A 15,882-nucleotide genomic window follows, 5' to 3' on the forward strand; every position below is an offset into this window, starting at 1 on the left:
GATAACTGATATGCCAAGAAAGGAAAGTGGAATCATATAAAATGCTCAATTAAAAGGCAAAAATAGGGTGGAATACAAAAGTTAGAACAAAGAACACAAATAATGAATAAAGAACAGCCACAAATACCTTACTTACTCATTTTTTAATTTTATTTTGCCTGTGTGCCATTTATTTTGGACTTTAGTTACACATTATACACATTATGCATTTATGCACATACAATACAAACAGAGTTGTCAAAACAAGACATTCATGTTCTTCTTTGTGCTTGGCCTATGGGATGTTTAAGGCACACTCATTATGTGCCTTATATGTAAGTAAGCCTCAGAAATAAACCCTGCATGACATGTGATTCTATTTACTATAACATCTATGGATCAGAGAGCATTATTTCAGTTATCATAAAACACACCCTTTTCACCAGTCATACTCAATTTGCCTATCCCCACTTCTTGCCTTTAATGCAACTGGAAAGTCCATGATAGGAGGAGAAGAGACTCTAAAGGGAAAGGTGTGCAGCCACATTTTGGATAAAGGTTCAGTGCTGTCAGTTCCTCCAGTGAAGTTCAGCTTCTGCCAGACCGATCCGGACAAGAAAATGAATGTTTCAGATGATGTTCTTCTCTATGCTCTTCTGAATCATTGCTGTTGCTCTGTATTCTTTGGAGAGAGGCCACAATCAAGGAGCAGAGTGGTGAATATGTTGAGATAATTTCAGAGTTAAGGCCTCCTTTCTTCTCTTGTGTGAAAATTGGTTTAGATTCATCTAAAGAACAATCCAGAGAACATAATGTAAATGTTAAGTGCAGAATGATTGTTTTTGGCTGTTCATAGTCACACATGTGGTTTCTTTGCCTTCGCATATACTTTCCTTTTTTCTTGCTGTGACTCCTCTGCTTTTTTGTGCAGCTACTCTCATCATCCTTTAAAATTAAGTTTTAGCACTTCTTTCTTCAGGAAGTTTTGTCTAACTGACCTGGTCTGGTTTAGATGTCTCTCTTCCAAGTAGTAAATATTTTAGATATTCATCCAACTATAATAATCACTCTAAATGTCATGGTATAATTACAATAATTAAAAGATGATGACTATTAGTGGATCAAAAAACAAGACTCAGGTATCTAGTGTCTACCAGAAATCCACTTTAAATATAATGACACATATAGATTAAAAGTAAGTGGATGGAGAAAAATTTACTCTGCTAATCTTGATCAAATGAAAAATGAAATAGGTATATTAATTTCAGATAGAGCAGACTTCAGAACGAGAAAAGTTATCAGAAACATAAAGGGGTATTACATAACAGTAAAGGAGCTAATTTTCTGAGGAGTTGTAATAAACTTTAACAGTGTCAAAATACATGAGGCAAACTGATAGACCTGCAAAGAAAAGTAGATGAGTCTACTATTTTAGTTGGAGACTTCAACATCTATCAGAAATGTCAGATCCAGCAGATAGAAAATCAGTAAGGACATAGTTAAATTCAACAGCACCATCCATCAGTTGTACACAATTGACATATATACATCATCTAACAACAGCAGATAAGCCACATGTTGGGCCATAGAAAACACCTTAACAAATTTAAAATAATAGGAACCATACAATGAATGCTCATACCACAATGGAATTAAACTAGAAATAAATAACAAAAAGATAGCTGGAAATATTTCAAAATACTTGGAGTTTAAACTACATACTTCTAAATAACACATGGGTTAAAGAAGAAATCTCAAAAAATTAAGGAATGCTTTTAACTAAATGAAAATGAAAACCCAGCATATCAACATTTGTGGGATGCAGCAAAAGCAGTGCTTAGAGGGAAATTTATTGTAATGAATGCATGTATTAGAAAAGAAAAAAAAAAAGATCTAACTCAATGATCTAAGCTTCTACTATAGGAAGGTATAAAAAAAAGAGCAAATGAAATCCAGGGTAAGCAGAAGAAAAGAAGTAAAAATTAGAGCAGTAATGAGTGAAATTGAAAACAAGAAATAAAGAAATTCAACAGAACTAAAGCTTTGAAAGATCAATAAAATTGATAAGCATATTTTCTGGCTAACTAAGAAAAAAAAGAGAAGACACAAATTACTAATATCATAAATAAGAAGAGGCGACATCACCACAGAGACCATGTATAATAAAAGGATAATAAAGAAATATTATGAGCAACTTTATGCCCATAAATTTGGTCATGTAGATGAGATGGACCTTTTCATTAAAAGAAATAACTTGCCTGGAACTCACACAAAAAGAAATAGACAATTCAAATGTCCTAAATCTATTATGCAAATTAAATCAATAATTAATAACCTTCCAAAGCAGGAAACACCAGGCCTAGATTTGTTCACTGGTGAATTCTACCGAACACTTAAGGAGAAACAATAGTAATTCTTTATAATCATTTTTGGAAGCAAAGGGAATTCTTTCTAACCCATTTTATGAGGCTAGTATTATCCTAATACTGAACCAGACAAAGATATTACAAAAAACAAAAAAAAAAAACAACAAAACAGCTACAGGCCAATAATCACTCATGAACATGTAGGCAAAGATCCACAACAAAATATTAGCAAATCCAAGCCAATGATGTATGAAAAGAATTATACATCATGATCAGGTAGGATTTATCCTAGGGATATATGGCTTGTTCAATATTTGAAAACCAATCACCATAATCCATCACATGAACAGACTAAAGGAAAAACTAAAATGACCATATCAATGGATATAAAAAAACATTTGACAAAATTTAAACCCATTTATGATAAAAACTCTCAGCAAACTAGGAATGAATGGAAAATTCCTCAATTTGATCGAGAACATCTACATAAAATCTTCAGCTAATATTATACTTAATGGTGAGAAACTAGAAGTTTTACTGCTAAGATCAGAAATAAGGCAAGGCTGTTTTCCCTCACCACTCCTTTTCAACATAGTGCTGGAAGTCCTAACTAATGCAATAAGACAAGAAAATAAAATAAAACACATACAGATTGAGAAGAAAAAAATAAGACTTTTTGTTTACAAATGACGTAATTGTCCATAGAGTTTCTGAAATAACTGACTAAAACATTGGAACTATAGCAAGATAGCAGGATACAAAGTTAATATACAAAAGTCAATTACTTTTCCATACATCTGCACTGAACAAATGGAATTTAAATTTTAAAACCCAATGCCATTTACCTGAGCACCTGAAAATGAATATTTAGAAATGAATCTAACAAAATATGAAAATGATCTATATGAGAAGAACTTTGAAAATTTATTAAACAATCAAATAAGAACTAAATAAATAGATATTCCATGGTCATGAATAGAAAGACTCAATATTGCCTATAACTTGATCTATTGATTCAACACCATCTCAATCAAAATCCTATTTTGTGGACATTGACAAACTGGTTCTAAAGTTTATATGGAGAGGCAAAATATGGAGAATAACCAATTAATAGTGAGAGAAAAAAACAAAGTCAGAGGGCTGACACTATCTGACTTCAAGACTTACTCTAAAGCTACAGTAGTCAAGGCAGTGTGTTATTGGTATAAAAACAGACAAATAGATAAATGGAATAGAGTACAGAGCCCAGAAAGAAATCCACATAAATATAGTCAACTTATCTTTGACAAAGGGGCAAAGGCAATACAATGGAGAAAACAGTCTTTTCAACAAATGGTGCTGGAAGAACCAAACATTCACATGCAAAAAATAAAAAATAATTTAGACACAGACTTTACATCATTCACAAAAATGAACTCAAGATGAATTATAGATCTACATGTAAAATGAAAAACTATAAAACTCCTGGAAAATAACAGGAAAAATCTAAGATGACCTTGGATGACCATTATAGTATCATAAAGAATAGTTACGCTGCCCTGTTATGTAAGATGCTATAATAATGGATACACATCATTATACATTTGTCAAAGCTCATAGAATGTACAGCACTAAGGGAGAAATCAAATGTAAACCCTAATATAAAATATCATCCATTATTTTTATTGGTTAAGTCTAGCAACCTTACTTGATGTATATTAACAGAATAAATGTTCTGGACATCTGTTATGTGCCAGGCAATCCCACATCTTCTCATCCAATTATTTTTGCAATTACTTGTTTTAATGGCTGTCTCCCACACTCGAAGTTAAACTCCTGAGGGCAAGGACTATGCCTGCCCTTGGATGATGATGATGTGTCAATGTAGGTTCATCATTTTGTAACAAATGTACCATTTGGGTGGGAGATGTTGATAGTGGGAGAGGTTGTTCTTGTCGGGTGCAGGTGCTGGGTATATGGGAACTCTGTTCTTTCCACTCAATTTTGCTGTGAACCTAAAATTGCTCTAAAAATAAAGTCTATTTTTAAAAAGGAAGTTCTACATAAGCCTCAGTATTCACTGAGGTCAAACTGAAGAAGCACTGTGGTCTGTTGTCATCTAGTTGAGGTGAGCTCCCTTCCTATTCACGTGGCCCTTCCTCTGAATGACGTTTCCACGTCTTCCACAATTTCCTTTGCCATAGAAAATGGAAATAAGATGGCCAGATAATTTCTTCTCTAAGTCAGGATAATTTTGAAGTGAAAGAAGGTATTATTAATAATTACACCAAGACAACAGTATACACTTAGATAGTCCAGGGCAAATGGTTTGTTACCTATGGCTCCATGCTTTCCAAGGAAAGCTGAGCCAGTGGGCATGCGTGTGTATGTGTGTACATGGGTAGTGGGCTAAATGCATGTTAGCAGCAACTCTGATTACTTTTGCCCCTTAACAGCTCCTCAGAGGAAGAAGGGCAGGAACTTAGTCTGGCTTATTTATTATCATACTCACAGCACCTTGAACAGACAGTACCTGAATTAGATTAGGTGCTCAATAAATTAGTTTGAATAAATAACATGCTTATTTCATACAGAAATAAGGTTACCCTGTGGTCACATGACCAAGACATTGGTCATTTGTTACGACCCTCTGTGTTATCATAACTCTATGTCAGTTAGCTTTTGCTGCTGAAATAACCACCTCCAACTTAGTGGCTCAAAACAGCAATTGTTTATTTAGCTTATAATTTTGTGGGTTTGCAATTTGTGCTGGGCTTTCAGCTGGTGGGTTTTGTTGGTCTTGGCTGAGCTCACTCATGCATCTGTAGTCAGCTGCGAGTCAGTGAGGCGGCTCTGCTTCTGGGGGTTGGCTGTCTGTCACCTGCGGGGATGGGAGTGACTAAGCAGGCATCATCATCATGTCTCTCATCATCTAGCAGGACAGCGGGCTATTGGCAATGCAGATGCTCATGGTTTCAAGAGAGAGAGAGAGCAGAAGGTGGAAAGCCCTTTGAAGTCTATGTTCAAAACCAGTACAATGAATGTCTGTTGCAGTGTATTGACCAAAACGTTTTATCATGGCAGCCCAGGTTCTAGAGATGGAGAAATAGATTCCACCTCTAAAATGATGGTGTTGCAAAGCCTGCTTCTAAGAACATGGATCTGGGCAAGGAAAAAGTTTGTAGAAAAAGTTTTGTAATCTATCACCAAGTCTTCACTGTTTTGGTCTTGAGTACTTCTTCCACTAGTGACTAAAGCATCATACAATCGAGGCAGCCTAATGTAGAAAGTTCAAATGCATATCTAAGGGCACCATCCTCACCTGCATATTCAAGAAGCCTTCCCTGTGAGGGAGGACTGATTGTCAGCCATCTAACTGCCACCTCCTCTTCTTCCTCCCCCACAATATTAATTATGTTCCCTGCTGATGAGTCTCTGCTCAGCTCCCTACCTTTCTTCTCAGTAAAAAGAGATGCTGTTTCAAAATAAATAGCCTGACACACTGTAAAGAAACTGCAGATACTTAGAAACAATATTTTCTAAATATTTATAAGCCATATTTCAAAATCTGTTACATTCAGTGAATTGTGTAAATAAATATCAGACCTGCAAGTCACCATCCCACAGCACCAGTGCAGCAAGTCTAATTACTCATCTGTAAACAGACAAGTCATCCTTTAGACTCTGTCCTCCATCATACAGCTCTCTCTCTGGATTCTATCCAATAAACAAACACAAAGTGTGAAACTTGTTTTCTTACTAAAGGAAAGGAGAGTGCCTGCATTATGAGGAGGAATGGCAGTGTTGGTGTAACAGTTTTTTTAGGATAGTTTATTGATTTTTAGAGAGAGAGGAAGGGAGAGGGTGAGAGAGAGAGAACTATCGATGTAGGAGCACAGCATAGATGTGCTCTCATGCACACCCGCTACCGGGGATTGAGCCCACAACCCAGGCATGTGCCCTGACCAGAAATCGAACTGGCAACCTTCTGGTACACCAGACAACGCCCAACCAACCAAGCCACACAGGCTAGGGCTGTTACTTATTTTTTAATTGCTGTAGGTTGCATAAGGCAAACTATCTAAATGGATTCAAGTCTCAAATAGAACAGGCTACAGGGACATGGGGGAGGGTCCAGGAGGTGGGATGAGGATAGAAGGAGCATGTTTGCGCAGAAAGTCTGAGCTTAATTCTCCTCCAAAGTTTAGGCTTGCAAGAATTGTAGTCTGAATGAATAAGACTCATTTCTAGAACAATGTTCCAGTTCTCCCACATGGCTGCAGGATATGAGGATGAGAGGGAAGCAGGAAAACTCACAAGTAATTAATCTAATGTGTCTATGAAGAGCACCCATACTCGGTGTTCTTCTCCGTCCTAATGATGTTCATCTTCCAAGACACCGGATCCAGATCCAGAGAGAGAGATGAGAAGTTTGCAATAAAAGCCTCGATACTGTGAAGCTAATATACCGAGTTATTAAACCCACAAGTCTGCAAAGGTTTGGGAAAGGGGTTATTCAGTGTAGCATGGAATTTTGGGGGCCTTTAATGTAAACTTTGAACTCCATATTGGCTCTCTCTTTTCCAACTTTTCAGATGAATCTAGAAAAAGTGTGTCTGGCAAGATAGGCAAAATTGAAAAAAAAAATAGAAATAAATTAGGTGGTGAGAAGATGGTGCTGAATGCAGAGCAAGGTGGTCCAAATGCAGAGGGGTTTGTGTTGGAGAGTGAAGAGAGCTATGAAGGTGAGGAGTAAGTAGGAAACCTGGGATTTACTTTAGTGTTAACCGGAAGCTACTGAATATTTTGAAACCAATCTCTAGCAAATTCAGAATACAATAACCAGGATTCTCATCCCCAGTGATGAGTTTTAACAAAGGTAGATGGAACCAAACATGGCTTATTGACCACCTATAAACCACCAGATTGGGCAGGAGTTTCTGTGTCAATGGCAAATACTGACCAACAAAGGAAAGAGATTGAGTTAGCCTCTCTCTCAGGCTATCATCCAAAGCATAGTCACATGGACTACATTCTTTAGGAGTAAGGGTTACTTTTAAGGCTTTTGCCCATCATTTCAGAAAATGACCCTTCTTCTAGAAACTTGGAAATTTGAATTTATCTTTCTCTTTTGTCTCTATAATTCCCTCAGTGTTGGTCGCTGGTGTTGTACTTTAATTCTCTACAGCTAGGTCTTCAAACAAAGGAATAAATGAGCAAACAAGCAAAACTCCTGAACTAATAAAATATCCTTGCCACCATTCCTCACACTAGCCTCTTTTCTCTCAATATGTCAAGAGTAATCTTTTTCTGGTTATTTTTATTGGCTCTCTCTTTTACAACGTTTCTAAGTCAGATAGATTACTGCCTAGTACAGATCCCTACTCAACTGTTATCTTTATTTTTTGCTCTTTTCAAATTACCCCATTTGTTCCCCCTGTACCCAATGCAGATACAACTTCTAAAAGAAAGGTAATATTTTCTATTTTGTGAAGAGATTAAAAAACTCCCTTTAACTCATTTCAAAACTTTTATTTGAAATTTAGAGCCAATATTAAAGAAATAAATTTGCTTGTTATAAATATTATAATAGTTTATTATATAAAAATTTAATCCACAAGAAAGTATAAAAATAAAGAAATCATGGAGAATTATAATTTACAGAGACAACTCATTTTAATTTATGGATGTATGGTCTCTGCTTTCTTGATCTAAATGTTCATACACACTGGCATACCCATATGCACACAGTTTTTTATCTAGAACCCAGAAAGAGAGAGAGAGAAAAAACACACCATGGTTTTATTTCCCTAACTATTCTTTAGGAAAAAAACAACCCTGAGTCACAGTCATAAATACTCAATATGAGGGAAATATGGAATGAGTACTTTACATCATGATCAACTTAAAATATTAGTACTTTTCTAGTTTACTCAAACTTGGCATAACTTAGAACTTCTTTACCAAATTCAATAATATGTTTTAAAAAATCAAGGTTATAATAAGCGCTACTGGGGAGGGACAAGAAAGCAACAGACAGACTGCTAATTATAGTGGAGCCAGCTACCAGAAAGGGTTAGGGGTCTCTTAATGACCCTGTTAGAATTTGCAGCACTGTCTAACCCCCTTCCCAATTTGAAATTGTACAGCCTCCACATAAATATTTTTAAAGACCCAGATTGGTTTTTCAAGGTGTGAATGACATAGCTACTTTCCTTTATTTTTTTAAAAAAGTAGCAACAATAAAAATTTTTTTTTGAAAAAACAGTCCCATTATTTAGAAGCCTTTGAATGCTTAGCCTTAAAGACACCGTTTATGCAATGAAGAGGAACTGTAATCAATTTAACTTATAAAGCACCTATTCAGAAAAATAAACTACTTAAAATGCATTAAATATAGCCTTGTTTGTTCTAAGTAAATGATGCCTTTGGACTATAAAGGGAAAACACTTTGGAAATAACTATGAACTAGGAAAAAAGCTGGTATCTTTAATTAGTCTATACTCTCAATAAATTTGGGGCAAAATCTCTATGTGGGGTGGGGCATATTTTTGTCTGAATTTAGTTCTGATTCAATAAAAGTTTCTTCTTTTTTTCTGCAAAAAGTCACAATAATGTAACTTAAAAAGTTTCTGGAAATATTTATTGTATATAGTCTAGAAGATGAAAAGAATGTAACTATTATTCTTGGTTTGTTTTGAGGTTATTTACTTAGGGCTAAGCACCTCATTTTTCTTGTATACAAAAAAGTAATTATGCAGCGAAAAGAAATATTGCTCATATACTTCAAAACATATAAAAAATGTAAAACTTTATTACACACATTAATTTCTAACAAAGGACATCTCTACCATCAGTATAACTGGGACAAGCCAGATAACTGATGCATATATACGGATGTTTCTCCCAAATGGGTTTTATAAAGGCAAACAAACAAATAAACAATTTCTTCTTTTATGTCTGCCTCTCTTTTATAAATTTTCACGTCTTGATGTAGGCAATAGTTTTGAGGCTGTGTGTGTGTGTGTGTGTGTGTGTGTGTGTCCTAATATATTCTGTTCAAGTTAGTAGCATTCCCCTTCCGCCATTATTCATTTTATTGTTTCAAGCTGCTCAGGTTGAATCCATTTCTACATGTAACAAAGCAAAGATATGAAAACCTACAATTATAAACAAAATATGTGTATGGTTTTCCCAACTTGGATCTTGCTCATTCTGATCTTCCAGAAAAGTCAGCATACTCCCGGGAAGCCACCTTTCCTAGGAGCCAGGCCTGCTCCACTTGCCCCCCTTCTTTCATTCTCCGAACAGCAGCTCCCTGATAACGAGGTCTGGATCATTGTCACTTGAAGCAGGAAGATTGGTGGGTTGACATCAATTGTCCTGAGGCTCAAGACAAGTGATGGGTGATTCACAGGGGGGTGTCCTACTGCCCAATTCTGCATGCAGCTAACGCCAAGGGTGGAGGGCAGGGTGGTGCTCAGCTTGTACGCACTAATGAATAACTAATACTGGAGAGAGCATTACACTAATGAAAGGAAAATAACTTAATAAAAGCAAAAGAACAATCCTTATCTCATATAGGGTAACAGAATTTGACATTTAAACTGTTAAACCAGAAGCTGTCAATGTAGCTTTACATTCTGGTTAAATATGCAAGAATGATTTTGATGTGTGAAGTTATTTTTTTTAAATAAGTAACAAAGAAATTTCTGAGAGGGAGGGAGAGTGTATGTCTGTGTGTGTAGGTTGGGGGGTTGAGGGAGGACTATGGCACCGAAGGGGCCTCAAGTACCATGGGTGGGATCTGCAGCTCCAATTTCTAATGTCTTGACTTCACTTTGCAGGAAAGAATTTGTACTTTTCCAAAGTAGCAAAGAGAAAGAGGGCCCTGGTGTTTGCAAACTCCCTCCTCTAAAAAACTCAGTTCAGGGATAGGACTTCAAAGCAGAAAAATTTTGGAATTCCTAAAGACGAAGTTAACTGATATCAGAGCAAAACTCTGCTTTGCTCCCTGTCTTATTTTTTTTAAAAAAAATATTTTAATTGATTTTAGAGAGAAAGGGAGAGGGAGAGAGAGGTAGAAACATCAATGATGAGAGAGAATCACTGGCATGTGCTCTGACTAGGAATTGAACCTTGTTTATAGGTTGACAGTTAACCACTGAACAACACCAGCCAGGCTGCTCCCTACCTTCTTGATTTCCCAGTGGACAGTACCTCCTCAACGACCTTGAGATTGTTAGTACCTGCTTTCATAGATCCTCCCTATATCTGTTTATCTAGGACACTGTCAATTCCTAAACATCCCAGATATGTCAATTCTATAAAAACACAATTTATTTAGCCATTAGTCTTTGGTTTGAGCTTAACAAAAGGAGGCAAATTTAAAAAAATATATTTTTAATTCACCATTTGTTAAGGATTGAGATCTGATTGAACCCTGGTGGTTTATCTACATCTGTATGGTCAGGGGAGCAAAGGTAACATTTTCAGTTCATATTGTCCTAAGAAATAGATGAAAACACACACACACACACACACACACACACACACACGACATCGGCTAGTGGATAAGGGTAGTCTTTTGTGGACATCTCACATGATTCCTCATTGATGATTTCTGTTCACTTTGACAGACATTTGCTAAGCATCTTCATGAGTATTACTGGGTTCAATATTAGAGATAATGTGAAAAAACAGGGATTGTGTGTCTTAACATTGGTTAAGTAGTACCAATTTCAAATAGTCCCCACTGGTTTTATATGAATACATTCATACAGGAGAAAGGCACCCTTTGTCAGACCCTGTGGTCTGTCTTTTGATTTTATAAGATTGTCATTGTATTTGAGAAGCCTGCCTTCAAGAAGCTTATAATCTAGTTATTTCCCTTAACTGCTCTGCATGAAATGTAACAATTTCCTGAAATGTTATGTGCAAATAGCTATGGAAATCATGAGCAGCCCAGGAGATGGTGGTATTGTTGCAAAGAGAGAGTGGAAATGATATACCCAATAAAAAGGATGGCAATACAGGGCATTCCTGGGCACCAGAATAAGTCATTTGTGTCTATAACAGTGAACCCAAATGATTAAAGGAGGCCATGATTAGCATGATTAAAGGCAGATGCAAAGAGAAAGGTGAGGTTCACAATCATTTTATTTTTGGAGTTTAGGAAAGCCCTGAGAATTCAAACCCCTCAAGAACTTCTTCCCCAGAAACATTCTTCTCAGCCAAGGCGGGGGTGTGGGGGTTTGTGGGGGAGAGATGAATGTTCTGAATTTCTGGCCAATAGCCTAGACCTTCATTCCTTGAATTTATACTCCCTCTTCCCCCTTTTGGCTAATCTTCAAAAAGAATAGAGGGGTTGAGGTCTTTCTTAAATACAACCTCTCAAAAGTTGATTTTTATATTTGCTTTTTCCCTATAAGCCTTTGGGTGATAATGGGATGTTCCTAACCGTATTTCCAAATTTCAGTCAAGTTGTTCTCTCCACTGATTCTGATTTAGGACATACTTAATTTTCTTGAATCTTATGTCCATTTGTTTTAAAGAATGAGGGGAGTATTACTTAGTCTTTTGGAGACTGTGAAGAGGAAATTCCTGTTTTCCTTTGGTTTAAGAAAGTCTTCAGGTTTAGGAAAATGGAGTGCATAAGAAAAAGTGGGGTACATTTAAAACCAGCTCTTAGTTGGCATTTAAGAGAGCAAGAAGAGATTGAAAAGTTTTTCTCTTTCTTGATGAACTCCATGATTAGGTCTTTCCTCTAGAAAAGAGGAAATGACCAAAGAAGAAAAATCATCATGAAGGAAGCCTCAGCCTTAACATTTCTCTTTCCAGTTATTGTTTCTATTTTTATTGAATTTATTGGGATGACATTGGTTAACAAAATTATGTAGGTATCAGTTGTACAATTCCATAATACATCATCGGTCTTGTATTGTGCGTTCACCGCCCCAATCAAGTCAGCCTTAACTTTTAATCTCCTGGTTTTTGTCAATTTACATCACAACATTAATATTAATTTTATTTCCACATACAAGGGGAGGTTGCAGGTAATTAATATTAATTTTCTGTGCTCCTCCCAGAGGAAGAATACTCCATCATTAACATCGAGGTATTAATGCACAAAACAAAAGAAGAGTGAGTCTGAGATGTAGAAAGAACTATTCTTATGTGTCACTTTACACACAAGAGGTGGGGATTGCTTTTCCATTGGGGGGGTGTTACAGACTTGGTTCCTCATCAGGCACACCTACTTGCTAATTAGATACCATCCCAGCCAGTGCTGTGAAACTGAGTGTGTAGCCCTTTTACAAGCCCTGTTCCAGTTCTGGTGATACTTCTACAAGTGGGAATTTCTTGCTTTCTATTCCTCACTTGTCCATCTTTTATGGACCACATGTTATACACCTAAGAATTGAATCTGATGGCCCTTCGTCAAGCTCTTAGAAACATTTTCCTTCTCCCCTCTCTGAATTCAGAGAGGCTGAGCAAAGCCACGTGTTGATCCTGCCCAAGGTCCTCAAACATTTGTAAGATTCCATTCAATGAAAGAGGAGTGTCTCGGTATCCTGCTAAACCCTGCCTGTAATCCGCGGCATTACCAGGAGACAAAGAAGCTCTGTGGTCTCCTAATACAGTTGCAATAAAGGTAAGATGATGGTCCTCAAAGTAAACATAAAATAATAGTGCATAGGGCTTATGCAAAAAAGCTTTGTGCTTAAATACTGGAAAGGCAGTCACCCTGAAACAATGGGGCAAATTAGCATGCAGCCAGTCCAAGGCTCTGGAGCGCGCGCGAGCACACACACACACACACACACACACACAAGTGCTCAGTGACAAATGCTTGGTGCTTGCTGGGAGGTCAACACTAAAGAGTCTTTGGTGGGAAGACAGCATGTCAGATTTCAGAAACTTTCCCTACAAATGGGCTTTCCCTGCTCAAAGAGGGTGCTTTCTGATCTAGATAATAAAGTCCATTTACATGAAACGATGCCGCTTTCAATGATATGATTAATTTCGGAAATACCTGGCATCTGAATGCAGCCCAGACTTCAAGAAATGAATGATAATGAGGAAAGATAATTAGGCAAATGTCAAGAGTTTTGCTTGGTGACTGAGGGGCTGGCCTGCCTAGGTTATCCTATACTCATTCCAAATGGAAATGAAAGGGCTTTGTGGGAAGCTGGGGATGATCAACCGATGGCTACATATAAACTCACGTTAGCTCAAGTTTCTTGGGGTTTTACTCCATCATGACCAGTGGGCAGCTGATGCTTACCGTCAATGACTTCTCAGTGCATCCCAGACAAAGCTGGCCTTGTGTTTCCTGAGGCCTGAAAAATGTAAATTTATCTTGCCTTACATGTCATTTGTTCTAAAGTGACCTCTCTGTTCTGAGCCTTTTCAAAAGTCTCACTGACTTTCCCTCCCTTCCTAAAGGAGAAAAACAAAACAGGGGGAAAAGCCAAACACCTTTAGACAAAGGCTAAGGCAGGGGGTAATGCAAAATACCTCCCCACATTGTTTTTGAATGCTTTCTTCACTGTTTATTGTTTTATTTTATTATTATTACTATTTTCGACAGCAGTTTACTATTGGTGAATTGGAGGATAGCATTGATTGGAGATTAGCGAGTCCATCAGATAGAGTTGATGGAAAGCAGGGCACCCCTAGTGGACTGAGGGAGTATTTCTCCAAAAGAATCTTTTTAGAATGAGTCTGCAACAGTGGCAAGAGAAGGACGTTCTTCCCTTATTTGTTCTCTCTGACAGTACATCTGAATGCCACCAAAAATATATTTATTATAGACTACACATTTGTAATTCTTAGCAACCCTAACCTCTTCACTTTACTTTAATTCTCCTTTAGACACACGTGACTGGTGTCTAAAGGAGAATTGTACCTCCCATTATGACACCATCTCCAGGCAATGGAACTTCTTTAAGAAGAGAGGTGATTCTCTGGTCGGGTGGCTCAGTTGGTTGGAGTGTCATCCCATACACTTAAAAGGTTGCATGTTTGATTCCTGGTCAGGGCACATACCTAGGTTGTGGGTTCAATCAGGTCAGGGTGGGTATGGGAGGCAACCGATTGATGTTCCTTTCTCTCTCTTCTTCCTCTTTCTCTCTAAAAATCAATAAAAAGCATATCCTCTAATGAGGATTATGGAAGAAGAAGAAGAAGAAGAAGAAGAAGAAGAAGAAGAAGAAGAAGAAGAAGAAATAGAAGAAGAAGAAGAAGAAGAAGAAGAAGAAGAAGAAGAAGAAGAAGAGGAAGGAGGAGGAGGAGAGGGGGAGGAGAGGGGGAGGAGGAGGAGAGGAGATAATCTAGAAAAAGATTTTCGCTAGCCATTTAGGCTTGGGCATACCAATTTAAGTTTTCATCTGATATTAATGATTGCTACAGATTGAATTGTGTCCATCTAAAAGATATGCTGAAGTCCTAACCCCTAGTACCTCAGAATCCAACTTTATTTGGAAATAGAGTCATTGCATGTGTAATTCATGAAGATAAGGTTATACTGGAATAGAGTGGGCTCAATAGGTCCAGTGTTCTTATAAGAAGATAATGTGGGCAACCTTCTTCGGTCGTCCCAAATCTGGGTTCATCCGACACCAGCTGCCTCCACCATGCCGCTGAAGTTCGACCCCAACAAAATCAAAGTCATAAACCTGAGGTGCATCGGTGGGGAAATGGGTGCCATGTCTGCCCTGGCCCCCAAGATCTGTCCCCTGGGCCTGTCTCCAAAAAAGGTTGGAGATGACATCGCCAAAGCAACCGGTGATTGGAAGGGTCAGAGGGTTACAGTGAAACTGACCATTCAGAACAGACAGCCCCAGATTGAAGTAGTGCCTTCTGCCTCTGCCCTGCTCATCAGAGCCCTCAAAGAACCGCCAAGAGACAGAAAGAAGAAAAAAAAAACATCAAGGACAGTGGAAATATCACTTTTGATGAGATTGTCAGCATTACCCGACAGATGCAGCACCGATCTTTAGCTAGAGAACTCTCTGGAACCATTAAAGAGATCCTGGGGACTGCCCAGTGTGTGGGGTGCAATGTTGATGGCCGCCGCCCTCATGACATCATAGATGATATCAACAGTGGTGCAGTGGAATGTCCAGCTATTTAAGAACTACAAAGGAAAATGTTTCAATTAAAGATTATTTGTCAACCAGAAGAAGAAGAAGAAGAAGAAGAAGAAGAAGAAGAAGAAGAAGAAGAAGAAGAAGGAGAAGAAGAAAGAGGAGGAAGAGTAGGAGGAGGAGGAGGAGGAGGAGGAGGAGGAGAAGAAGAAAATGTAAAGACACACAGGATAAATCACCATAGGACTCCACAGAGAGAGATCGGAGTCATGACATTGAAAGCCAAGGAACGCCAAGGATTGCTGGCCACAGCCAGAGCTGGGAAGAGACAAGGCAGGACTCTCCCCTCCAGAATCAGAGGGGGCAGGCCTACTACCACTTCAGTTTTAAACTTCTGGCCTCCAGAGCTGTGAGACAATAGAGTTCTGTTTTAAGCCACCCAGTTTGTGATACTTTGCTTATCAGTC

General features: G+C 37.8%; 1 pseudogene; it reads left to right on the forward strand.

Moving 5' to 3' along the window:
• Positions 1 to 14,962: 14,962 nt before the first annotated feature.
• Positions 14,963 to 15,421, forward strand: LOC139019435 (large ribosomal subunit protein uL11-like; annotated as a pseudogene).
• The last annotated feature ends 461 nt before the right edge of the window (positions 15,422 to 15,882 follow it).

Source organism: Myotis yumanensis, unplaced genomic scaffold (genome assembly GCF_028538775.1).
Source record: "Myotis yumanensis isolate MYYU_CA2020_CCGP unplaced genomic scaffold, mMyoYum1.0.hap1 SCAF_11, whole genome shotgun sequence".
Classification (NCBI taxonomy): domain Eukaryota; kingdom Metazoa; phylum Chordata; class Mammalia; order Chiroptera; family Vespertilionidae; genus Myotis; species Myotis yumanensis.